The sequence below is a fragment of the Salmo trutta genome, chromosome 9 (assembly GCF_901001165.1).
Source record: "Salmo trutta chromosome 9, fSalTru1.1, whole genome shotgun sequence".
In the NCBI taxonomy this organism is placed as follows: Eukaryota; Metazoa; Chordata; class Actinopteri; order Salmoniformes; family Salmonidae; genus Salmo; species Salmo trutta.
This window is the reverse complement of record NC_042965.1, coordinates 38,360,540-38,387,952: the sequence shown is the minus strand read 5'-3', so window position 1 is coordinate 38,387,952 and position 27,413 is coordinate 38,360,540. Positions and strand designations below refer to the sequence as shown.

General features: G+C 42.6%; 1 protein-coding gene across 1 annotated transcript in view; it reads right to left on the bottom strand.

Moving 5' to 3' along the window:
• Positions 1–27,413, bottom strand: part of LOC115200513 (serine/arginine repetitive matrix protein 4) — a 116,581-nt gene that overhangs the window by 61,186 nt on the left and 27,982 nt on the right. The window lies entirely within an intron of this gene.

Here is a 27,413-nt window from a genome sequence, read left to right as displayed (position 1 = left end):
AAGCATATGTGTGAAACAGAATGCCTTCAGTTTAGGGATAACATCAGCACAGAATTTCACATCAAAAGACCCATCATTAACAACCTGCTCAGATGAAGCCCAGACAAGCAGTTTGCATCTCTCCAGTCCTGTGCAGAACATGCCCATTTTGCACCTGATTGTAGTACCCACGAGGGTCCATTAGGTTGCAGCTGAGGAACCCCATCCACCAGCTTCACATCAGTGACTTTGCCAGAGAACAGTTCAGTCAGAGACTCACAATTATTACTCAGAACAGGACATTTGATTTCTAGAAGTACTGGAGAGTTTAACACTCCATCTGGGCTTGCAGAAAGCCATGGCAGAACGCCCGCAGGTATCATCACAATTAGCTAGCTAGCTAAATAACTACAGCTCAGTGTTCAACACCATAGTGCTCTCAAAGCTCATCACTAAGCTAAGGACCCTGGGACTAAACACCTCCCTCTGCAACTGGACCCTGGACTTCCTGACGGGCCGCCCCCAGGTGGTAAGGGTAGGTAACAACACATCCGCCACGCTGATCCTTAACACCGGGGCCCCTCAGGGGTGCGTGCTCAGACCCCTGCTGTACAACTGTGTAGGTATTGATATGCCTCTGTGCTTTTATAGCTCCTCATCTCTGACCCATCCACACCGAGAGACAAGACAAAATAATTTAAGATGTCTTCGTAGGTGATATGTGGCCAATTTTTCATATCGTCCTACCACTCTTGAATAATCTGCGTATGTGGCACAGACTTGCCATTCAACTTTGAAAGGTTTTTCTTGGTATGATCCCATGACATTTTGAGCTAGCTAGCTAACGTTTGCAAAATGGCAAGAACGCCACAACGGAAGTCCTCCACAAAACAGAACGTTTGTACATGGTTTTGTTTCCGGGTTCATAAATAAGGTGAATAGGGATGTTAATGATATGAGCCGTAGCAGCCGTAGCTGATGACTGTATAGATTACATTTGAATGTATGATTATATAACTAAACGCCCTATAGGGCTCTACAGTGCCACCATTTTACTCACATATGTGCCTAAATATTTTGTTGTGCGACCTGGAATTTTAATTGAGGAGCACCAGTGTTCCTATAAAAATTAAGTATTCTAGCTTTATGTCAAATATTTTTCATTGTGCTCCTAAATGTCTGTGTGCGCCGACACATGCTGCTTGTAAAGAATGTAGAACCAATGCTAAAAATGGCTATTCTAAGTCACATATACTATGCTACTGTTCAATGTCTCATCTTTACATGAGATGAGATAGAGATCTTTATATTATGCACGTTCTAAACTAACGATTAAGATCAATCAAGAACATTTAACGTTATGTACCATATAAATGATTACTACAGGACAGTGATGCAACCAGTCAAGATACTCTTGATGGTGCAGCTGTGCACGGCGGCGCCTCTTCCCCCTCAGGAGGCTGAAAAGATTTGGCACGGGCCCTCAGATCCTCAAAAAGTGGTGAAATTGTTTTGTTTAAAAAAAGAGAATTCATACTTACAGAAATCCAAACCAGATTCCTTAGGAGATAACAAATCCCTGAGGACTTCTCTCCCTCAAACACGGTCAGCTCAGGTTGGAGGTGACCTATAGGTCGCTGTTATTTAGGTACACGTGAGGATAATTTCCCTATTGGGACCGTTAATCAATGAGATAGTGACCTTCATGGGGTAATACATTTGAAGACATGGGGTAATACATTTGCTCATCTCCTCCTCCTCTCCCTTCTATTTTATTTAGTGGCCCATCATCGGGAGTCTATTACCACTTTTATGTGAGGGAGGTTTATTAAATTTGCTCGAGGCCCAATAGGAAGTTCAGTGTGTGTGTGTGTGTGTGTGTGTGTGTGTGTGTGTGTGTGTGTGTGTGTGTGTGTGTGTGTGTGTGTGTGTGTGTGTGCCAGGTTGCCAGCTCAAGGACAAGTAAATTATTATATTATTATTCTATTATCTGTCATGTGCTGAAGGTAAAAATGTCAGAGGGATCTGTTGTATCACTCATGTGACCTCTGACCTCTATGGTTCTTTGGGACTGAGGGAGGTCAGTAATATAGATTCATTTAATAGATGACAAGCACATACATTGTTTGTTTTGACATATGGAATAAATGAGGTTGGTTACAGAATACATGGTAAATAAATGATGAGCGGTACAATAGCTACAGTAAACATAAAAGAACAAACTATTGTTAGAAATTATTTAATTAAAAAAGATTACATCTCTGCTTGATATATTTCAAGTCCTTCAATCTTTGAGGGAGTGCTATGCAACTTTTAATTAAGGTGACATTTGAGGAATACTTACGATCAAGTTTGTCTTCATCTAATCCTAGATGTATTTGTGAGTAAATATCAAACAGAATTTTTTTCAGATTTGTAATCATATTGGATTTGTCTACATCAGAGCATATCCAATACTATCCAGCGAAACAGATGAACCTACATCCACAGAAACACTGGGACAGCGAGGCGGAGGCCATTTTATTTTCTGTTCGTGCCCCAGGAAGAGACTGCAGAGAACAGGAAACAGTAACGAAAGCTAATTGAAAATAATTTAAAGCCACGCGACTCAAAATGATTAACTGAATTGAAGAATCGTCTCTAAGACGGAGGTTTAAAACTTCTTAAGAGATAATCCCCATGGAAGTTGAAGGTGGATTCGTCACCAGGGCCCGATTCATTCACTATGCTCTGCTAACGTAATGGTCACTCATGCATATTCAGTAAGGATATTAGAACTGTTGAATGTACAGTATATTTTAAAGTGGGGTTGTCAGGGTTTGTGGAATCCGTAGAGTTAGAATTAGTTCTAATTCTATGTTGGAATCCTAGGATTCATCTAGTGAACAGGACTAACATGGAGCTTTGAAATAGAAAGCCTCTGTTCTATTATCGGGTTTGAAATACAGGGCTACAATGCTTTTGGCTTTGAACAAATGTTACAAGGCACAGAGGGATGACGTGGTAAGAGCAGCAGACCTATTTACCATTCACAACCCATTGCCTTTTTACAAAAAAGCATATCATTATTCAAGTTATTCAATACATTTATGCATGTTATGACTGCTAGGTCAACTGGCCAGCCATCCAACATTCAACTCACCTGAATCCCTGCAAGCTAATGTCATTCCAAGGCAGAAAGTGCAGCATGTGTACTGTCGCTATCAGTTCAATAAGAAGCAAATAACTGACACTGAATTCTGTATGCAGGCCGAGTGCGATTTGAATAGTGACACAACCTCATCTGAGCGGGAGGCACGCAATGACATGAATTACATAATTAATATCTCTTCTCTGCCAGATCTTCCCACAGACAGATTAATGTATAAAGTGAAATATATATATGCAAAAATCATCCTGTTCAGGATCATCCTGATCCTGATAGCTCGTTTCGAAGAGAGGATATCAGCGCCCAAGAGATCCCACAATGCACAGGTTACAGCGTGGGATTGGCATATTAAATTAGCAAAGTTTAAGAGGGCGGGACTAACCCTAACCCCGAAGGCCTGATGTGTAAGATAATGAATAGGAGGAGATGGGTGTGTGTGGGTGTGTGTGTTGTGGGTGTGTTCGGGGCAGGCACATGTGTGTGCAGTGAGGGGTGATGAAGAGTCAGCGTGGCGAGACGGCAGTGTGTGTCGCAATGCGAGAGCAACATCAGAGTCTATATCTCCTCTAGCCCCAGACACTGAGCCCAGCCAAGCCGGGGATGTCTTCAATCTGACCGAAAGACACTAACCTTGGGCTCAACACACGCATATATACGCATGCATGCAGGCACACATTCACACGCTCAGTGGCTGTGAAGTGCCAGTCAGGAAAGAATCAGCCATGCAGGGCTGGAGTTGGAGCTGGAGAAAGATAGGACCACTGGAGGAAGATAGGACCATTGGAGGAAGATAGGACCACTGGAGGAAGATAGGACCACTGGAGGAAGATAGGACCACTGGAGGAAGATAGGACCACTGGAGGAAGATAGGACCACTGGAGGAAGATAGGACCATTGGAGGAAGATAGGACCACTGGAGGAAGATAGGACCACTGGAGGAAGATAGGACCACTGGAGGAAGATAGGACCACTGGAGGAAGATAGGACCACTGGAGAAAGATAGGACCACTGGAGGAAGATAGGACCACTGGAGGAAGATAGGACCACTGGAGAAAGATTGGACCACTGGAGGAAGATAGGACCACTGGAGGAAGATAGGACCAATGCTCACTAGATAGTGCTACTCTGAGAGTAGCCCTCCTTCTCTTCCTCTCCTCCTCCTCCTTCTCTTCCTCTCCTCCCCTTCTCCCCCTCTCCTCCTATCCCTCCTCCCCTCCTCTCCTCCTCTCCTCCTCCCCTCCTCCTCCTCCTCCTCCCCTCCTCCTCCTCCTCTTCTCCTATACTGTATTAAGCCTAATCTCTGCCTCTCCAGGCTATGTTCTCACCAGGATGTGGTGTCGCTGAGGCAGTGATAGGAGGAGAGAGGCACAGTGAAGTACTAGAGGGACGAGGAGTAAATAATGTCATAATAATATTTCTCAGCGAGGCCCTTTGCAGAACTAGGAGCTAAAAGGTATTAGTCCATTAAATCAATATCTCCACTTCCTGTTGGAACTTGGAATCCAGGTTCTTATTAAACAGGACTAGATGTATACACTATTCTATTACGGCTCTATACCCCATATTCTTAGTCCGTCGATGCAAAATGCTTAATTTGTATTCTCCTAACCATGCCAATATCATCAAGAGAAAAGGACGGTTCTTGTTACTGCTACTGTATGGGCTGTACTGAGTTATTGTCATATCATTTCAGTGAGATGATCAACACCAACGGAATAACTGCCTGTCAGGGCTGAAATCAGAACACTAATTAAAAGCAAATTAAGATCCAATCAGTGTGTATGTGTGTTTGCTTGTGTTTGTGTGTGTGTGTGTGCTTGCGTGTTTGTGCATGCATGCATACGAGCGTGCGTGTGTATGCTTAGGAGTTTGTGCGTGCGTGTGTATGAACGTGCGTGTCTGTGCTTGGGAGTTTTTGCGTGCATGCGTACAAGCGTGCGTGTGTGTGCTTAGGAGTTTGTGCGTGCATGCGTACGAGCGTGCGTGTGTGTGCATCAGAATAACTGTAATGGAAAGATTAAGTTAATTATTATATTATTCATACCAATATGTGTGTGTTCCCTGCATCCTTGACTTTGATATCTATGTCTATTATGGATGCCCTTTGGACATTACGAGACTGATGCGGAATTATGCCATCAATCAAAATGCATTAGTTTAGCCACATCATCACTTTAAAGGCCATATCCCATATTAATTGTAGCAGAATATTTTAAATTCAATGTGGTGGGACTGCAGATCTAAATGTACTGGGTGGGAGGGATGGTCCAAACTTGGGCTCCCGAGTGGCACAGCGGACTAAGGCACTGCATCTCATTGCAAAAGGTAACACTGCAGTCCCTGGTTCAAATCCAGGTGTTGTCTGGCTTTGGCTGATATAGGCTGTCATAAGACATAAACAAGAATTTGTTCATAACTGATTTGCCTAGTGAAATAAAGGTTCAATAAAAAAACTAGGGGAGTGTTGTCACACCTTTTTTTTTGCTTTGGGGAGGGTTGTGTGTTTTTTTGGGGGGGGGGGTTGGCTCAGGGGAAGGTAGTATGTTTTTTCCCTGTTTTACATTTGCTGTTCTGTTCGTATTTTCCTTAGAAACAATAGCTTGACTTACTTTTGATATTTGTTTGATACCCTAATAAAGTTTAGAGACGTTGGTGTAGCTATTATTAAGCTTTATTTACTACAGGCCTAAGATATGAGGGCAGAGCACCCCGGTGCTCCAACTGACCCCGACAGTTGAACTTGACGTGATGAAGACTGTTTCAAGACTACCAGAGTTACTCCTATAATCTAACAATGTAATGTTTATCTTTATACAAAATATTCAGATCGAAAATGAACAAATTACCCTACTTCATCCAGAATGTCATTGATGCTTTAAGATTTCCCTTCACTGGAACTGAGGGGCCTAGCTCGAACCATAAAAACAGCCCCAGTCCGTTATTCCTTCTCCACCAAACTTAACAGTTTGTACTAAGCATTGGGGCAGTTAGCATTTTCCTGGCATCAGCCATACCCAGATTAGTCAGTCGGATGGCCAGACGTTGCTTCCAGAGGCAATTTGGAACATGGTAGTGAGTGTTGCAACCGAGTACAGATGCTTCAGCATACGCCAGTCCCGTTCTGTGATCTTGTGTGGCGTACCACCACGCAGCTGAGCCGTTGGTGCTCCTAGATATTTCCACTTCACACTTACAGTTGACCGCAGCAGCTCTAGCATGGTAGAAATAGGACAAACTGACTTATTGGAAAGGTGGCATCCTATGACGGTGCCACATTGACAGTCACTGAGCTCTTCAGTGAGGCCATTCTACTGCCAATGTTTGTCTATGGAGATTGCATGACTGTGTGCTCGGTTTTATACACCTGTCAGCAACGTGTGTGGCTGTAATAGCCAAATCAAATTTCAAGGGGTTTCCACATATGTCTGTATGTATAGTATATGTAATATATATATATATATCGAAAGTTTACATACACTCCTTGTATATACCCTCTTTACGTAATTTCCGGTCACAACTTGTAGACTTGTTTACGTGCTGCTGTGTGGTTTGTTGCTAACCTTACTTTGCTACCTGCCAACTTTATGATTTTTAATTATCGTTAATATGTTTACTTTTTCCCCTCGCTAGACTTTTTTCATTCAACAATTTCACCCTGGACGTTATATTTGGACGTGGTTCGTCAGGACCTACACCAGCCGAACCACGTAGTAACATTAACGTGATGCCTTCTAATTGCAGTCGCTGTACTCATAATATACAGGAGAACGATCGCCTTATGGCAAGGATAGTTGTGCTGCAAGCCCAGCTTCAGACGCAATCGTTTGGCAAGGGTAATTTAAGTGTAGGAAAGGATGAAACAGCGTCTGTGCCACCAGTAAGTACAGATAGTAGTTTAAATCCCCTCGCACAGTCCCCGCAGCCGGACAATTTTCTCATGGCTTCTGGAAGGAAATGCTGTAGGAATGCTCAACCAGTGTCGCTCATTCAGCGGACAGAAACGTTCAACCGGTTCTCCCCATTAAGCAGCGAGTCGGAGTCAGAGGCCGAGCCTTCTCTGGTCTCTACTCCTCCCGTTACGGGGTCTGAGACGCCGAAGACTCCCACCATTAGCTCTGACAAATTGAAAACCCTAGTCATTGGCGACTCCATTACCCGTAGTATTGGACTTAAAACGAATCATCCAGTGATCATACACTGTTAACCAGGGGGCAGGGCTACCAACGTTAAGGCTAATCTGAAGATGGTGCTGGCTAAAGCTAAAACTGGCGAGTGTAGAGAGTATAGGGATATTGTTATCCACGTCGGCACCAACAATGTTTGGATGAAACAGTCAGAGGTCACCAAGCGCAACACAGCTCTAGCGTGTAAATCAGCTAGAAAGATGTGTCGGTATCGAGTAATTGTCTCTGCCCCCCTCCCAGTTAGGGGGAGTGATGAGCTCTACAGCAGAGTTTCACAACTCAATCGCTGGTTGAAAACTGTTTTCTGCCCCTCCCAAAAGATAGAACTTGTAGATAATTGGCCCTCTTTCTGGGACTCACCCACAAACAGGACCAAGCCTGGCCTGTTGAGGAATGACGGACTCCATCCTAGCTGGAAGGGTGCTCTCATCTTATCTACGAACCCAGACAGGGCTCTAACTCCCCTAGCTCCACAATGAGATAGGGTGCAGGCCAGGCAGCAGGCTGTTAGCCAGCCTGCCAGCTTAGTGGAGCCTAGCACAGTCAGTGTAGTCAGCTCAGCTATCCCCATTGAGACCATGTCTGTGCCTCGATCTAGGTTGGGCAAAACTAAACATGGCGGTGTTCGCCTTAGCAATCTCACTTGAACAAAAACCTCCTCCATTCCTGCCATTATTGAAAGAGATTGTGATATCTCACATCGCAAAATAGGGCTACTTAATGTTAGATCCCTCACTTCCAAGGCAGTTACAGTCAATGAACTAATCACTGATCATAATCTTGATGTGATTGGCCTGACTGACACATGGCTTAAGCCCGATGAATTTACTGTGTTAAATGAAGCCTCACCTCCTGCTTACCATGGTGACCATGTCCCCCGTGCATCCCGCAAAGGCGGAGGTGTTGGTAACATTTACGATAGCAAATTTCAATTTTCAAAAAAACATGTCTCTGGACCTACCCACTGCCACAGTCATACTCTGGACCTAGTTTTGTCCCGTGGAATAAATGTTGTGAATCTTAATGTCTTTCCTCATAATCCTGGACAATTTTATTATATTTGCAATCGCAACAAATAATCTGTCCAGACCCCAACCAAGGATCATCAAAAGCCGTGCTATGAATTCTCGGACAATCCAAAGATTCCTAGATGCCCTTCCAGACTCCCTCCACCTACCCAAAGACGTCAGAGTACAAAAATCAGTTAACCACCTAACTGAGGAACTCAATTTAACCTTGTGCAATACCCTAGATGCAGTCGCACCCCTAAAAAAACAAACATTCGTTATAAGAATCTAGCTCCCTGGTATATAGAAAATACCCAAGCTTTGAAGCAAGCTTCCAGAAAATTGGGACGGAAATGGCGCTACACCAAACTGGAAGTCTTCCGACTAGCTTGGAAAGACAGAACCGTGCAGTAACTGCTGTTCGATCATCCCATTTTTCCAACTTAATTGAGGAAAATAAGAACAATCCAACAATTATTTTTGATACTGTCGCAAAGCTAACTAAAAAGTAACATTCCCCAAGAGAGGATGGCTTTCACTTCAGCAGTGATACATTCATGAACTTCTTACAGGAAAAGATCATGATCATTAGAAAGCAAATTACGGACTCCTCTTTAAATCTGCGTATTCCTCCAAAGCTCAGTTGTCCTGAGTCTGCACAACTGAGTTGTCCTGAGTCTACCAGGACCTAGGATCAAGGGAGACACTCAAGTTTTTTAATACTATATCTCTTGACACATTGATGAAAATAATCATGGCCTCTAAACCTTCAAGCTGCATACTGGACCCTATTCCAACTAAACTACTGAAAGACCTGCTTCCTGTGCTTGGCCCTCCTATGTTGAACATCATAAACGTCTCTCTATCCACCGGATGTGTACCAAACTCACTAAAAGTGGCAGTAATAAAGCCTATCTTGAAAAAGCCAAACCTTGACCCAGAAAATATTAAAAACTATCGGCCTATATCGAATCTCCCATTCCTCTCAAACATTTTAGAAAAAGCTGTTGCGCAGCAACTCAATGCCTTCCTGAAGACAAACAATGTATGCGAAACGCTTCAGTCTGTGTTTTAGACCCCATCATAGCACTGAGACTGCACTTGTGAAGGTGGTAAATGACCTTTTAATAGCGTCAGACCGAGGCTTTGCATCTGTCCTTGTGCTCATAGACCTTAGTGCTGCGTTAGATACCATCAATCACCACATTCCTTTGGAGAGATTGGAAACCCAAATTAGTCTACACGAACAAGTTCTGGCCTGGTTTAGATCTTATCTGTCGGAAAGATATCAGTTTGTCTCTGTGGATGGTTTGTCCTCTGACAAATCAACTGTAAAGTCCGGTATTCCTCAAGGCTCCGTTTTAGGACCACTATTGTTTTCACTATATATTTTACCTCTTGGTGATGTCATTCGGAAACATAATGTTAACTTTCACTGCTATGCGGACGATACACCGCTGTACATTTCGATGAAACATGGTGAAGCCCCAAAATTGCCTACCCTGGAAGCCTGTGTTTCAGACATAAAGAAGTGGATGGCGGCAAATGTTCTACTTTTAAACTCGGACAAAACAGAGTTTCTAGTTCTAGGTCCCAATAAACAAAGAGATCTTCTGTTGAATCTGACAATTAATCTTGATGGTTGTACAGTCGTCTCAAATAAAACTGTGAAGGACCTCAGCATTACTCTGAACCCTGATCTCTCTTTTGACGAACATATCAAGACTGTTTCAAGGACAGCTTTTTTCCATCTACATAACATTGCAAAAACCAGGAACTTTCTGTCCAAAAATGATGCAGAAAAATGTATCCATGCTTTTGTCACTTCTAGGTTAGACTACTGCAATGCTCTACTTTCTGGCTACCTGGATAAAGCAATAAATAAACTTCAGTTAGTGCTTAACATGGCTGCTAGAATCTTGACTAGAACCAAAAAATTTGATCAGATTACTCCAGTGCTAACCTTTCTACACTGGCTTCCTGTTAAGGCTAGGGCTGATTTCAAGGTTTTACTGCTAACCTATAAGGCATTACATGGACTTGCTCCTACCTATCTTTCCGATTTTGTCCTGCTGTACATACTTATACGTTCGCTACGGTCACAAGACGCAGGCCTCCTAATTGTCCCTAGAATTTCTAAGCAAACAGCTGGGGGCAGGGCTTTCTCCTATAAAGCTACATTTTTATGGAATGGTCTGCTCATCCATGTGAGAGACGCAGACTCGGTCTCAATCTTTAAGTCTTTATTGAAGACTCATCTCTTCAGTAGGTCCTATGATTGAGTGTAGTCTGGCCCAGGAGTGTGAAGGTGAACGGAAATGCACTGGAGCAACGAACCGCCCTTGCTGTCTCTGCCTGGCCGGTTTCCCTCTCTCCACTGGGATTCTCTGCCTCAAACCCTATTACAGGGGCTGAGTCACTGGCTTACTGGTGCTCTTCCATGCCATCCCTAGGAGGGGTGCGTCACTTGAGTGGGCTGAGTCACTGACGTCATCTTCCTGTCCGGGTTGGCGCCCCCTCTTGGGTTGTGCCGTGGGGGAGGTCTTTGTGGGATGTAATCGGCCTTGTCTCAGAAAGGTAGGTTGGTTGTTGGAGGTATCCTTCTAGTGGCGTGGGGGCTGTACTTTGGCAAAGTGGGTGGGGTTATATCCTGTCTGTTTGGCCCTGTCTGTGGGTATCGCCGGACGGGGCCACAGTGTCTCCTGGCCCGTCCTGTCTCTGCCTCCAATATTTATGCTGCAATAGTTTATGTGTCGGGGGGCTAGGGTCAGTCTGTTATATCTGGAGTATTTCTCCTGTCTTATCCGGTGTCCTGTGTGAATTTAAGTATGTTCTCTCTAATTCTCTCTCTCTTTCTCTTTCTTTCTTTCTTTCTTTCTTTCTTTCTTTCTCTCTCTCTCGGAGGACCTGAGCTCTAGGACCATGCCTCAGGACTACCTGGCCTGATGACTCCTTGCTGTCCCCAGTCCACCTGGTCGTGCTGCTCCTCCAGTTTCAACTGTTCTGCCTGCGGCTATGGAACCCTGACCTGTTCACCAGCGTGCTACCTGCTGTTTTCAACTCTCTAGAGACAGCAAGAGTGGTAGAGATACTCTGAATGATCAGCTATGAAAAGCCAACTGACATTTACTCTTGAGGTGCTGACCTGTTGCACCCTTTACAACCACTGTGATTATTATTATTATTTGACCCTGCTGGTCATCTATGAACATTTGAACATCTTGGCCATGTTCTGTTATTATCTCCACCCGGCACAGCCAGAAGAGGACTGGCCACCCCTCATAGCCTGGTTCCTCTCTAGGTTTCTTCCTAGGTTCTGGCCTTTCTAGGGAGTATTTCCTAGCCACCGTGCTTCTACACCTGCATTGCTTGCTGTTTGGGGATTTAGGCTGGGTTTCTGTACAGCACTTTGTGACATCAGCTGATGTAAGAAAGGCTTTATAAATACATTTGATTGATTGATTGATTGGTTGATTGATTGATTGATTGATTGATTGATTGATTGATTGGTTGATTGATTGATTGATTGACTTAGGTTGGAGTCATTAAAACTCATTTTTCAACCACCACAAATTTCTTGTTAACAAACTATAGTTTTGGTAATTTTTCCAACAATTGTTGACTGACAGATTATTTCACTTAAAATTCACTGTATCACAATTCCAGTGGATCAGAAGTTTACATACACTAAGTTGACTGTGCCTTTAAAAAGTTTGAAAAATTCCAGAAAATGATGTCATGGCTATAGAAAATCTAGAAGCTAATTGAAATCATTTGAGTCAATTGGAGGTGTACCTGTGGATGTATTTCAAGGCCTACCTTCAAACTCAGTGCCTCTTTACTTGACATCATGGGAAAATCAAAATAAATCAGCCAAGACCTCCACAAGTCTGGTTCATCCTTGGGAGCAATTTCCAAACGCCTGAACGTACCACATTCATCTGTACAAAGAATAGTACGCAAGTATAAACACCATGGGACCATGCAGCCGTCATACCGCTCAGGAAGGAGACGCGTTCTGCCTCCTAGAAATGAATGTACTTTGGTGCGAAAAGTGCAAATCACTCCCAAATCAACAGCAAAGGACCTTGCGAAGATGATGGAGGAAACAGGTACAGAAGTATCTATATCCACAGTAAAACAAGTCCTAGATCGACATAACCTGAAAGGCCGCTCAGCAAGGAAGAAGCCACTGCTCCAAAACCACCATAAAAAAAGCCAGACTACGGTTTGCAACTGCACATAGGGACAAAGATCGTACTTTTTGGAGAAATGTCCTCTGGTCTGATGAAACAAAAATTAGAACTGTTCGGCCATAATGACCACCGTTATGTTTGGAGGAAAAAGGGGAGTCTTGCAAGCCGAAGAACACCATCCCAACTGTGAAGCACGGAGGTAGCAGCATCACGTTGTAGGGGTGCTTTGCTGCAGGAGGGACTGGTGCACTTCACAAAATAGATGGCATCATGAGGTAGGAAAATGATGTGGATACATTAAAGCAACATCTCAAGACATCAGTCAGAAAGTTAAAGCTTGGTCGCAAATGGGTCTTCCAAATGGACAATGACACAAAGCATACTTCCAAAGTTGTGGCAAAATGGCTTAAGGACAACAAAGTCAAAGGATTGGAGTTGCCATCACAAAGCCCTGACCTCAATCCTATAGAAAATTTGTGGGCAGAACTGAAAAAGCGTGTGTGAGCAAGGAGGCCAACAAACCTGACTCCGTTACACCAGCTCTGTCAGGAGGAATGGGCCAAAATTCACCCAACTTGTCATGGGAAGCTTGTGGAAGGCTACCCGAAATGTTTGACACAATTAAACAATTTAAAGGCAGTGCTACCAAATACTAATTGAGTGTATGTAAACTTCTGACCCACTGGGAATGTGATGAATGAAATAAAATCTCAAATAAATCATTCTCTCTACTATTATTCTTAATTTTCACATTCTTTAAATAAAGTGGTGATCCTTACGGACCTATTAATTAATTAAATTAAATTAAATGTCAAGAATTGTGAAATACTGAGTTTAAATGTATTTGGCTCAGGTGTATGTAAACTTCCGACTTCAACTGTGTATATATATATATATATATATATTAATATAATTCAGTGGACACCTAAGCCTTTAGGCCTTTGCATGCAATGTCCTGATACATTTAGTGCTCAAATCTCTGACAGCTGCATATGCTACACATTGAAAGACAAGGAATAGTGTCTTTGTAATTTTTTATAGGCTGTTTTTAAGGACACATAAATGTGTCTCATTTGGCCAACATCCCTCATTCATTGATCATGCTGGCTGCGTCAGGTTACATCTGAATGCATATGGATGTCCATAAAATGTCTCAAATGTACGGTAAACTTAAATATTCCCTGTCATGTTGTCCTGCGCAAAACTGTCCTAAAGGAAACTCTGAATTGGCATATTGTTTTTATGACTATTTTAGAATATTCACATGAAAATCTGTCGCCCATTGGATTGACACCTACAGTAGCTATAGACACCGTAAAGACTCTGTCAAGTGCGCTAGTCCGGTGTCACTTTGATTATGCCTGCACATCATGGTTAACCAGCAGACCCAAACATCTAAAGAATTAGCTACCTGCCAAACAAGCTTCTAGAAATTGTCCTTAATCTCCCCCTCATACTCATCTGGAGGTTGAGCGTGTTTTAGTCTCTATCTCTGTAATGTGTCTGTATTTATGTAATTGTATAACTGAACAAAAATATAAACGCACATGCAACAATTTCAAAAAAATGTCAGTTCATAAGTTACAATTCACATAAGGAAATCATTCAATTTAAATGATTTAAATACATACATAAGGCCTTAATCTATGAATTTCACATGACTGTGCAGCGGCTTGGGAGGCTTGGGAGGGCATAGGCCCACCCACTGGAGAGCCAGGCCCATCCAATCAGAATTCGTTTTTATCCACAAAAGGGCTTTACTACAGACAGAAATAGTCCTCAGTTTCATCAGCTGTCTGAGTGGCTGGTCTCACCTAATCCTGCAGGTGAAGAAAACGGATTTTGAGGTCCTGGGCTGGCATGGTTACACGTGGTCTGCAGTTGTGAGGTCGGTTGGAAGTACTGCCAAATTCTCTAAAATAACATTGAAGGCAGCTCATGGTAGAGAAATGAACATTAAATTCTCTGGTAACAGCTCTGGTGGACATTCCTGCAGTCAGCATGCCAGTTGCAAGCTCCCTCAAAACCTGAGACATCTGTGGCATTGTGTTGTGACAAAACTGCACATTTTAGAGTGGCATTTTATTGTCCCCAGCACAAGGTGCACCTCTGTAATGATCATGCTGTTTAATCAGCTTCTTGATATGCCACACCTGTTAGGTGGATGGATTGTCTTGGCAAAGGAGAAATTCTCACTAACATGGATGTAAAGAAATTTGAACGAAATGTGAAAGAAATAAGCTTTTTGTGCATCTGGAACATTTCAGGGATCTTTTATTTCAGCTCATGAAACATGGGACCAACACTTTACGTTACGCGTTTATATTTTTGTTCAATATTTATGTAAAAAAGAGGGACTACATTGGAAATGTAATGTGCAATCCCGGTCACTTTAAAAAAATATTTGTGTATATATGTATTTTTCAATCAACCCAAACTGTGCAGCGGCCAGTTAGTGAATGGAAAGAGACATCTGTAACAAAACACAAAGTTTAATGACATTTGGAGATTGTCAAGCCAAGCCTTCGATACTGGATAAGCCTACAAGGTAGGGAGGGATGTATTTTATCGAGATTGACATAGTCAATTTATTGTTGAAAACGTAAACGATGATATTGAAGTGTCCGAAGAGGATATGCTTTGTTTATGGGTTGTGTGGTGCATTGGCACAGAAGCCTGTTGGTGGAAAATGTGTTGCATATATTGGATATAATTGTGGCATCAAAATGGTTAAAATTTCATTTCCCCCTTTCTGATCATCTGCCGTTGACTTTTATCGTTGTCTCTGGTCGGCTAACCCTCAACCTTCTGGCCCATAGCCCTGCGGGGCATCGAGTGTGGTGGTCGGTGAACCCGCAACCTTCTGGCCCATAGCCCTGCGGGGCATCGAGTGTGGTGGTCGGTGAACCCGCAACCTTCTGGCCCATTTCCCTGCGGGGCATCGAGTGTGGTGGTCGGTGAACCCGCAACCTTCTGGCCCATAGTCCTGCGGGGCATCAAGTGTGGTGGTCGGTGAACCCGCAACCTTCTGGCCCATAGCCCTGCGGGGCATCGAGTGTGGTGGTCGGTGAACCCGCAACCTTCTGGCCCATAGCCCTGCGGGGCATTGAGTGTGGTGGTCGGCGAACCCGCAACCTTCTGGCCCATTTCCCTGCGGGGCATCGAGTGTGGTGGTCGGCGAACCCTCAACCTTCTGGCCTATTTCCCTGCGGGGCATCGAGTGTGGTGGTCGGCAAACCCTCAACCTTCTGGCCCATTTCCCTGCGGGGCATCGAGTGTGGTGGTCGGCGAACCCTCAACCTTCTGGCCTATTTCCCTGCTGGGCATCAAGTGTGGTGGTCGGCGAATCCTCAACCTTCTGGCCCATTTCCCTGCGGGGCATTGACTGTGGTGGTCGGCGAACACTCAGCCTTCTGGCCTATTTCCCTGCGAGGCATCGACTGTGGTGGTCGGCGAACACTCAATGTTCTGGCCCATAGCCCTGCAGGGCATCGACTGTGGTGGTCGGTGAACACTCAACCTTCTGGCCCATAGCCCACAGCATTCTGAACTGGCAAAGTCAATATACACGTTTCTAAACACAAGGTCACTACAGTCATTGTTATTTGCGGTCGTAAATACTATTTAGAATTAATTATATGAGGGGGAGCATGGTAAATTTGTTTGATAGTACAAGGGGAGGGTCATGTGAAAATACTTTTTACTTTGGGGAAGGGGCGCATTTTTTTTCATGACATCTTGAGTTGGACCAGCCTTTCCCCCCTATTAAATTTAGATCTGTCCCTAAAAAATAGTAATGCTTTTAACAGTTAACAAAGTACATGCTATAAAGTACGGACGAGTGCTCACTGCTTTGACCGATCAACATATTCTTGCATGAGTCAGGAGGGGTAAAAAGTCAGTCCATAGACGTTCATACAGTGGCTTGCAAAAGTATTCACTCCCCTTGGCATTTTTCCTATTTTGTTGCCTTACAACCTGGAATTAAAATGTATTTTGGGGGGGTTGTATCATTTCATTTACACAACATGCCTAACACTTTGAAGATGCAAAATATGTTTTATTGTGAAACAAACTAGAAATAAGACAAAAAAAACAGAAAAGTTGGGCTTGCATAACTAACTGCAAGTCTCTTGGGGTATGTCTCTATAAGCTTGGCACATCTAGCCACTGGGATCTTTTGCCCATTCTTCAAGGCAAAACTGCTCCTGCTCCAGCTCCTTCAAGTTGGATGGGTTCCGCTGGTGTACAGCAATCTTTAAGTCATACCACAGATTCTCAATTAGATTGAGGTCTGGGCTTTGACTTGGCCATTCCAAGACATGTAAATGTTTCCCGTTAAACCAATCGAATGTTGCTTTAGCAGTATGCTTAGGGTCATTGTCCTGCTGGAAGGTTAACCTCCATCCCAGTCTCAAATCTCAAGAATTTCCCTGTATTTTGTACCTTCCATCATTCCTTCAATTCTGACCAGTTTTCCAGTCCCTGCCAGTGAAAAACAACCCCACAGCATGATGCTGCCACCACCATGCTTCACTGTGGTGATGAGAGGTGTTGGGTTTGCGCCAGACATAGCGTTTTCCTTGATGGCCAAAAAGCTCGATTTTAGTCTCATCTGACCAGAGTACCTTCTTTCATATGTTTGGAGAGTCTCCCACATGCCTTTTGGCAAACACCAAACGTGTTTGATTATTTTTTCCTTTAAGCAATGTTTTTTTTTTCTTGCCACTCTTCCGTAAAGCCCAGCTCTGTGGAGTGTACGGCTTCAAGTGGTCCTATGGACGGATACTCCAATCTCCACTGTGGAGCTTTGCAGCTCCTTCAGGGTTATCTTTGGCCTCTTTGTTGCCTCTCTGATTATTTCCCTCCTTGCCTGGTTTGTGACTTTTGGTGGGCGGCCCTCTCTTGGCAGGTTTGTTGTAGTGCCATATTCTTTCCCTTTTTAATAATGGATTTAATGGTGCTTCGTGGGATGTTCAAAGTTTTGGAAATGTTTGTAGAACTCAACCCTGATCTGTACTTCTCCACAACTTTGTCCCTGACCTGTTTGGAGAGCTCCTTGGTCTTCATGGTGCCACTTGCTTGGTGGTACCCCTTGCTTAGTGGTGTTGCAGACTCTGGGGCCTTTCAGAACAGGTGTATATATACTGAGATCATGTGACACTTAGATTGCACACAGGTGGACTTTATTTAACTAATTATGTGACTTCTGAAGGTAATTGGTTGCACCAAATCTAATGTAGGGGCTTCATAGTAAAGGGGGTAAATACATATACACGCATCACTTTTACTTTTTTTTTATTACATTTTTTGAAACAAGTTATTTTTTTCATTTTACTTCACCAATTTGGAATATTTTGTGTATGTCCGTTACATGAAATAAAAATAAAAATATATTTAAATTACAGGTTGTAATGCAACAAAATTGTAAAAACACCAAGGGGGTGAATAACTTTTTCAAGGCACTGTAGAGGCACTCAGAGACAGGCAAGAGTGAAAAAGCAACAAAAAAAATCTCCAATCTCCAAGCATAAATATTAATTAAATACATCTATGGAGAGAAAGAGAGAGAAAGAGAGAGAAAGAAAGAGAAAGAAAGTAAATTGAAAGAGAGAGAGAGTGAACGAGCGAGTGAGAGCGAGAGAGAGAGAGAGAGAGAGAGAATAACTTGAAACTCATTTAGATGGGGACAAAGACACCAGGACACCACTGGCTTCTGATCAAAGCTACATCATTAATTCTGAAACTATCATCCTTGGCAGACCTCGAGGTTTTACCGCAACTTGATTTCCTTAAACGGTGTGCCTCCCAAAGGCACCCTATTCCCTTCATAGTGCACTACTTTTGACCAAAGCCCCTGGGCCCTGTTGAAAAGTAGTGCACTATAAATGGAATAGGGTGCCATTTGGGATGTAGGCTGTATCTTCAGTTCAGAGTCAAAGAGAGTTGCTGAGACAAAGCAATTCCGTCTCTTTCAACACAGGGACACTGTAGAGCTCAACGTTTGAATTAAAACCTTTAAAATAACCTTTCATTACGGGACTATCTGCAAAGGATTTCATGTTTTCCAAATGAACTGAGAGAAAGGCATGATGACAATTTTTTCCAATCGACACAAAATTAAATAGATAGGCCATCAAAAAGTCCCATTATATCTCAGCTGCGATATTATTAAGCTGAGGAAATGCGGGTTTTTTTCTTCACTTCACTAATTTTCCCAAGTATGTAGTACATTTTCACAATTCTGAGCACAAACATCAAAACAAATCATCAAAATGGCTCATGTTTCAAAAGGACATTTTCAGTTGACTGAGTACAACAAACATATTCACAAAGTCACTTTGTTCACTTCACCAAATCACTCTTTCAATTTAGATAAATATTGTATCTGCATATCTGCTTTTCAAAATGTAATGTTCACTTTACTTTTGACATGATTTGTTAACAATACAATAAACCATCACTTATTCAAACTGCTCAACACAGATAACTACTGAACCAAACTGATTTAGTGCCTAGATAACGTTTAGTTAGATAACTTCTGAACAATGTCATTTTTTGTATTTTTACCTCATAAATGTATCAATTTGACATCAATTTATGTTGGAAGGTAAAACAAAATCATACATGGATGTGGCTTAAATACTACAGTACATCAGAGGTAGGCAACCCTGTTCCTGGAGGGCCGCAGGTACTGCAGGATTTTGTTCCAACTAGGCACCACACCAGACCAACTGAGCTAATTGATCAGTTCAGTGACTACCTAAATTCAACACACCTGGTCTTCCAGGTCAGGTTAAACCAAAAACATGAAGCGCCTGCGGCACTCGAGGACCAGGGTTGCCTGACCTTGTACTACATAATTATCCATCAGGCAGCGTGCTTCAACAGGACAAAGTAGAAAGAGTCACTCTATGTGCTACCATTTGGAATTATAGTGTAGTGTACAATTCCATACTGAAATACCTGGGTTGGATATAACAATATATTACACTCATCTGAATTTATCAGAGTTTCATTAGTACACTGTAAGCTGATGATTTTCAAGCAGAGAGACAGGTGATTTTGTATTAGTTGACAAGTCAAGTAGAAAAGGTGATCTAATACAATTTGGCATGTGGCAGAACAATATCCCTATACAATACCCCTATTTCTGAGGATTTGCCCTACGTATGTACTGTATAAAAGGACAATGAAACTGTAACACGGACATATTCCTGAACATGCTCACAACCTGCCATTGGATATAGATATTTTTTTTTTAAATGGTGCATGTCAAGTTATAGTCACATTCTGGAAAGAAAATTATATTTACCATCTACTATTCTTTCTATTCAGCACTTCATAAAGAACGGTTTTGAAATGTGTATCTTGTATTTTTTGCTATTGGATCAAATGGTAATTAAAATGCTTAAATGGTGAGCATATTGTTATCTGATGTATTAATAACTAATCAATACTGTATGTGCTCACGCAAAACTTAGATTTTGCATGAATGACTTCGGGGTGAAAGATGCGAAATCCCAATGAATGCACAATCAAAGGTTCTGACCAGAAGAATAGGGGACATTACAAGTGTTATTATTTAGTGTTTTGTACTTACAGTTTTGAAAATATACCACTTACATTTTTTCTAAAGTGATTGAAAAAAACATTATATGAGATATGACTTTTTCTATAATTGACAATCTATCCCCAAATCACTATCAGATTCATACTGGTGTAATTTAATAAGGGGTCAACCTATTATAGTCTATGGAAAAAGGTCCATGTTCTTAAAAAAACCCTACAAACTCCTTCACTTTTTCAGTAAGTAGTAGTCGACTAATAAGTCACCCTAAATTTCAGACTAGACAAAACAAGAACTGATAATACATCCAAACAGTACTGCACTCCCAGAGTATGCGAGCATTTCCTGGCAGGCCCTGGAAAACAGCTAACCTGTCAGCTCTATTCTTCCTAATCAGTCCTCAGCCCGATCTTTCAGCTCCACGAATGTCACTGGGAATAGCAGTCACACTGCGGCTGTAGAGCTTCAGCCAGACCCATCACTATCGAACATGGGTCTTTAGAAAACAAGTATGTGACTTTAGAGCCTCAGCCAGACCCATCATCAATATGAAACATGGGTTTCTACTGAATGTTTCCTTTACACACAGCCATAGCCACTGTCACTTTCTCCATTTCTGGTTGACAACATTCTCAAAGCCTTACACAAGTTAAAGGAAAGATTCACCCATTTTGAATGTTATATTGTTTTTGTGCAACTCTGAACAATGTTTTATCGATGTTTTATCAATGTTTTATCGATTCCCGTGGTACTTTTAGATCATGAAAACGTCTATCATACATGTCAGATTTCAATACTGGCAGGTGTCATAACGCGGAAGGGTGACTTCTCTCGATTGAGCCATTGATCATATTTTTTGCGATATTCCTACTTCAAGAAATGTCATTTAGACATTTCTGCTATTTGTCTGCATCTTCAGTCCAGGGTTCATTGCATGGTGCCGTTGCATGGCCGTTATGAATGTCAAACTCCACTCTGCGAGGCACATCAATCTGCAGGTTGAACATGGTGAGATTGTAGACTCCTATATTGATAGCGCAGTTTGTTTAGGCAATTTTACAGCTAAATAGCTACTTCACATTCTGATATTGACTTTGGTATTAGTATGTGTAGCTAGTCAGCCACCCAGCTAGCTAGCCAGCCAGCCACCCAGCTAGCTAGCCAGCCAGCCACCCACCCACCCACCCAGCTAGCTAGCTAGCCAGCCACCCAGCCAGCTAGCCAGCCACCCACCCAGCTAGCCAGCCAGCCACCCAGCTAGCCAGCCAGCCACCCAGCTAGCCAGCCAGCCACCCAGCTAGCCAGCCAGCCACCCAGCTAGCCAGCCAGCCACCCAGCTAGCTAGCCCATAGAGAGAACATTGCATTGTGGATTTTATAGTCGACTTGAGCTGCAACAGAATTACACAACAATTTTCACGTTGCTACCAACCTTATTATAACTACAAAATGAAACATTTGTTTACAAAAATATTGTTCTCACATACAGTATTAGCGTTATTTAACACAGTAAATTAAAGGGATGAATGGTTTGGCTGGATTTTTCTATTTCCTATTTATTTAACTTTTTGTCCAGCAATACTCTGCTGACATTATACTGTACTGTGTGTAATTACGCAGATAAAACCAAAGAAAAATACATAGACGGTCCTAAGGTTCTAGATAGGTCCTTGTTATTTTAGTAATTGTTTATAGAAAAACACTGACTTAAATAAACTACGATGCATGTAACATGTAACTCCCGTTGCCCTCGCTCATTGATTGCTCTAGGGCAGGTATTCCCAAATTGGGTTACGCGTACCCCCAGGGGTATGCCAAATAAAAATGTGATTCACATTTTCAAACAGTCCATTTACATTTTCCAACGGGGCTATACATTTGGGTGAGGTTTTTTTTCTCGCCTGAGTAGCCTCGTTTCACTGCCATTTTTTTTTTACCATCTAGTGTTCAGTGAAACACAATGTCAAATACAGGTAGCCTAGTTAAATAATTAACATCCAATCACATTAACTGTTACTCTCTCGCGGGAATTCCACTAACGGTTCAAATGTAGCTACCCGGGAAAGCACCGAACAACGTTGGACCATCGAAGTGGTGCAAATATGATGCGATCTACCCTTCTCATTAACCTGTGGTGAGTTATTCACAAATTTCGATGAACAAAAGGTTTTATATGTAAAATGGCTAAATAAAGAGCAAAATGATTGATTATTATTATATTATTATATGTGCCCTGGTCCTATAAGAGCTCTTTGTCACTTCCCACGAGCCGGGTTGTGACAAAAACTCACACTAATTCTTATGTTTAATAAATGTATCGTATAGTGTCTGTGTGGCAGGCTTATAATGATGGCAAAAAACAACATTTGAGAGTACGCTGACCCTGGTGCTAGAGGGGATACACAGCTGGAGGTTGAAGGTTTGAAGGGGTACGGGGCTATAAAAAGTTTGGGAACCACTGCTCTAGGGCATGGTGAGGAAAATAACTTTCCCATGTTGGGAATAGTTAGTAACATGACGATGCTTACTTCACAACCTTATTTATCTTATAAAGCAATCCTAACCCAGTAACATAACGATGCTTACCTCACACAACCTTATTTATCTTATAAAGCAATCCTAACCCAGTAACATAACGATGCTTACCTCACAACCTTATTTATCTTATAAAGCAATCCTAACCCAGTAACATAACGATGCTTACTTCACAACCGTATTTATCTTATAACCCAGTAACATAATGATGCTTACCTCACAACCTTATTTATCTTATAAAGCAATCCTAACCCAGTAACATAATGATGCTTACCTCACAACCGTATTTATCTTATAAAGCAATCCTAACCCAGTAACATAACGATGCTTACCTCACACAACCTTATTTATCTTATAAAGCAATCCTAACCCAGTAACATAACGATGCTTACCTCACAACCGTATTTATCTTATAAAGCAATCCTAACCCAGCAACATAACAATGCTTACCTCACACAACCATATTTATCTTATAAAGCAATCCTAACCCAGTAACATAACGATGCTTACCTCACAACCGTATTTATCTTATAAAGCAATCCTAACCCAGTAACATAACGATGCTTACCTCACACAACCTTTTTTGGGTTATTACGCTTTTTTTCAATGAACCATGAATGTACAACCCAAGAGTTTATTAACATATTGTAGATTGATTGATCTATTGACTGATTGATTACCATAGAACGCTGTTACTGTGTACAAAGGACGTAGAATGGATTTACGTCTTACGACAGCCACTTTGGTTGATTGTGACATTCTGTGTCCAGAGACAGTCGCCAAGGTGATGTGAAGTGATGATGAGAACCGTTTCATGACTAGCCAATTATATCCTCCTCTCCCATCTCTGATTGCATTGTCACATTGTTGGGCCCTGAAACAGTCTCAAATCCCCAATGGCACCCTATTCCCTATATAGTGCACTACTTTTGACCAGAGCCCTATGGGTAGTAGTGCACTATAAAGGGAATATGGTGCCATTTAGGACACACATATAGTCTCACATCCCAGACGAGTCCAGCCATCAGTTATAAATGCAAATGAGATGTAGTTTCACATGAATGGCAAAACGTATTCCTAAAATGAGGATGGGCAAGGAGGATAGGAAGGACAGAAACAGACAAATGAAGAGGAGGAGAGAAGGCCGGGATGTGGAATATAAGCCAGTCAGGCTTGAAATAATTTAATTGAAGGGATCAGGGTCGGACTTTGATAAGTTTGCTTTTTAATAATGGCTCCCCGATCGCTTCGGGGGGTCCGTTTGGCAGCTACAAAGAAAATATCATGTGGAGCAAGAAATCTGCAAGTATGGACCGGGTTTAGTTGGCAAGCTGACAGACAGAGAGACTGGGTTTAGTTGGCAAGCTGACAGACAGAGAAACCGGGTTTAGTTGGCAAGCTGACAGACAGAGAGACTGGGTTTAGTTGGCAAGCTGACAGACAGAGAAACCGGGTTTAGTTGGCAAGCTGACAGACAGAGAGACTGGGTTTAGTTGGCAAGCTGACAGACAGAGAAACCGGGTTTAGTTGGCAAGCTGACAGACAGAGAAACCGGGTTTAGTTGGCCAGCTGACAGAGAGAAACCGGGTTTAGTTGGCAAGCTGACAGACAGAGAAACCGGGTTTAGTTGGCAAGCTGACAGACAGAGAAACCGGGTTTAGTTGGCAAGCTGACAGAAAGAAACCGGGTTTAGTTGGCAAGCTGACAGACAGAGAAACCGGGTTTAGTTGGCAAGCTGACAGACAGAGAAACCGGGTTTAGTTGGCAAGCTGACAGACATAGAGAGTGGGTTTAGTTGGCAAGCTGACAGACAGAGAAACTGTGTTTAGTTGGCAAGCTGACAGACAGAGAAACCGGGTTTAGTTGGCAAGCTGACAGACAGAGAAACCGGGTTTAGTTGGCAAACTAACAGACAGAGAAACCAGGTTTAGTTGGCAAGCTGACAGACAGAGAAACCGGGTTTAGTTGGCAAACTGACAGACAGAGAAACCGGGTTTAGTTGGCAAGCTGACAGACAGAGAGACTGGGTTTAGTTGGCAAGCTGACAGACAGAGAGACCGGGTTTAGTTGGCAAGCTGACAGACATAGAGACTGGGTTTAGTTGGCAAGCTGACAGACAGAGAAACCAGGTTTAGTTGGCAAGCTGACAGACAGAGAAACCGGGTTTAGTTGGCAAACTGACAGACAGAGAAACCGGGTTTAGTTGGCAAGCTGACAGACAGAGAGACTGGGTTTAGTTGGCAAGCTGACAGACAGAGAGACCGGGTTTAGTTGGCAAGCTGACAGACATAGAGACTGGGTTTAGTTGGCAAGCTGACAGACAGAGAAACCGGGTTTAGTTGGCAAGCTGACAGACAGAGAAACTGGGTTTAGTTGGCAAGCTGACAGACATAGAGACTGGGTTTAGTTGGCAAGCTGACAGACAGAGAAACTGGGTTTAGTTGGCTAGCTGACAGACATAGAGACTGGGTTTAGTTGGCAAGCTGACAGACAGAGAAACACGGTTTAGTTGGCAAGCTGACAGACAGAGACAATAACCTCGGACAAAACGTATTGATAGAACACAGCCTGTCGTGTTGTCTTTCTCTTGTGTTTTAACCTGCTGTAAATACTGCCAGTGTCCCAAATGGCACCCTATTCCCTACATAGTGCACTACTTTTGACCAGAGCCCTATAAGCCGTGGCAAAAGTAGTGCACTACATAGGGAATAAAGTGCCATTTGAGACACTGTGTCCTTCAGACCTGAATCTGCCGCTGGGAAGATACAACGTCAAACACGCTATGCATGATTTTCGGATTTTCCAGTATGCCGACTCAGTGTGGATGCATTTTTAATGCGGTTTGGGTCTCTGTGCAATCTCTTAGGCTGGGAGTTATTGCACTGCACAGACATTATGAGTGATGGTGCTGCTGTACCTGGTGGTATGTTCCAGTTGAAAGTGGCAATAACCACGGCTACGTCCCAAATACCACCCTGTTCCCTTTAGGGCCCTGGTCAAAAGTAGTGCACTATATAGGGAATAGGTTGTCATTTGGGACGTGCACCATCATCTCTCATCATCAGTCTTTCCCCAAAGCACTGCAGATCTAATTACCATTATGACTTCCTCAGCTACACGTTCACCAGGCACCGGTTCCTCTATATCATTTTCATAGTGCCTCATACAACTTGAAAACGCAACGGTATCGTTGCCTTACAAATGGAAGACTGATGCAAATGCGTTCGTTAACGATGGGTTGACAAACATTAAAACCTCAGCCTCAGATCTTAATTATGACAAAGTATGAAGAAGCGTTGGAAAATGGGTTGGTTTATTGACATGTTGCACCTGTTCCGGGTTTAAGTAGATTCCCTCATCCCAGCCAATCCCCTTCCACCTACATTAATTACCATGCCGTTACCGTGGGAGCGATGATCTAGAGAATAGTGAATAGTGTCAACAGACTGGTTCATCACAGAATAGGGAGTAGTGTGATTTCTCGCAATTGCAAAATGTCCTGACAAACCCCGGACGACGCTGGGCCAATTGTGCGCCGCCCTATGGAACTATAAGGAAGCATGCATCAAATATGTTTTAATGGTTTGTCAAGATCAAATAGGATATGACTAGATATCCGTCTCCCTCCTCAGGAGCACGTCACTATTGGTCATAATGAACAGGTAATCTTTTACTGTCTGTAAGATTAACTTCAATGAATAATGAACTACCTTCAATAAACTAACTTCAATTTACTACGTTCAATAAACTGCCTTCAATTTACTAGCGTCATGACGTTGCCCTCTTTGGGTACAGCGAGCACATTTGACCCCCCTCCCTCTGCACCAGGCCTTTTCTATGCACCATCCCCCGACCTCTATACTCCTGACCCAGGCTGCTGTGGTCAGAAGAGGTCGTAAATTCCTATGAGGAAATTCTCTCCTCATGGCCACAGTAAAGAGACAGAGTGTTTTCATAGAGAGACAAAGGAATTTCTTCCACCTCACAGAACAAAAGATCGGTGAAGAATCCAGCTACGAACTGGTCCTTTTGAAACTCATGAGAGACAATACGGCCACATTACCATGCCGCTGTTTATATAATAGCCTCAGTTGTGAGACTTGCATCTAATGGTTGTATAAAAATGAATGAATAAGGATAAAGCTATTTGGAATATGTTGGGATGCTTGTAAAATGTTAATGTGAGAGAATTGTATTTCTGTTTAAAGTTTTCACCAAATCCACTCAAGAATGTTGACATTAACTGTAGCCTAATCCACTCCAGAATGTTGAAATTAACTGTAGCCTAATCCAGTCCATAATGTTGACATTAACTGTAGCCTAATCCACTCCATAATGTTGACATTAACTGTACCATAGTCCACTCCAGAATGTTGACAATAACTGTAGCCTAATCCACGCCATAATGTTGACATTAACTGTAGCCTAATCCACTCCAGAATGTTGAAATTAACTGTAGCCTAATCCACTCCAGAATGTTGAAATTAACTGTAGCCTAATCCACTCCAGAATGTTGAAATTAACTGTAGCCTAATCCACTCCAGAATGTTGACAATAACTGTAGCCTAATCCACGCCATAATGTTGACATTAACTTGAGCCTAATCCACTCCAGAATGTTGACAATAACTGTAGCCTAATCCACTCCATAATGTTGACATTAACTGTAGCTTAATCCACTCAAGAATGTTGACATTAACTGTAGCTTAATCCACTCCAGAATGTTGAAATTAACTGTAGCCTAATCCACTCCAGAATGTTGAAATTAACTGTAGCCTAATCCACTCCAGAATGTT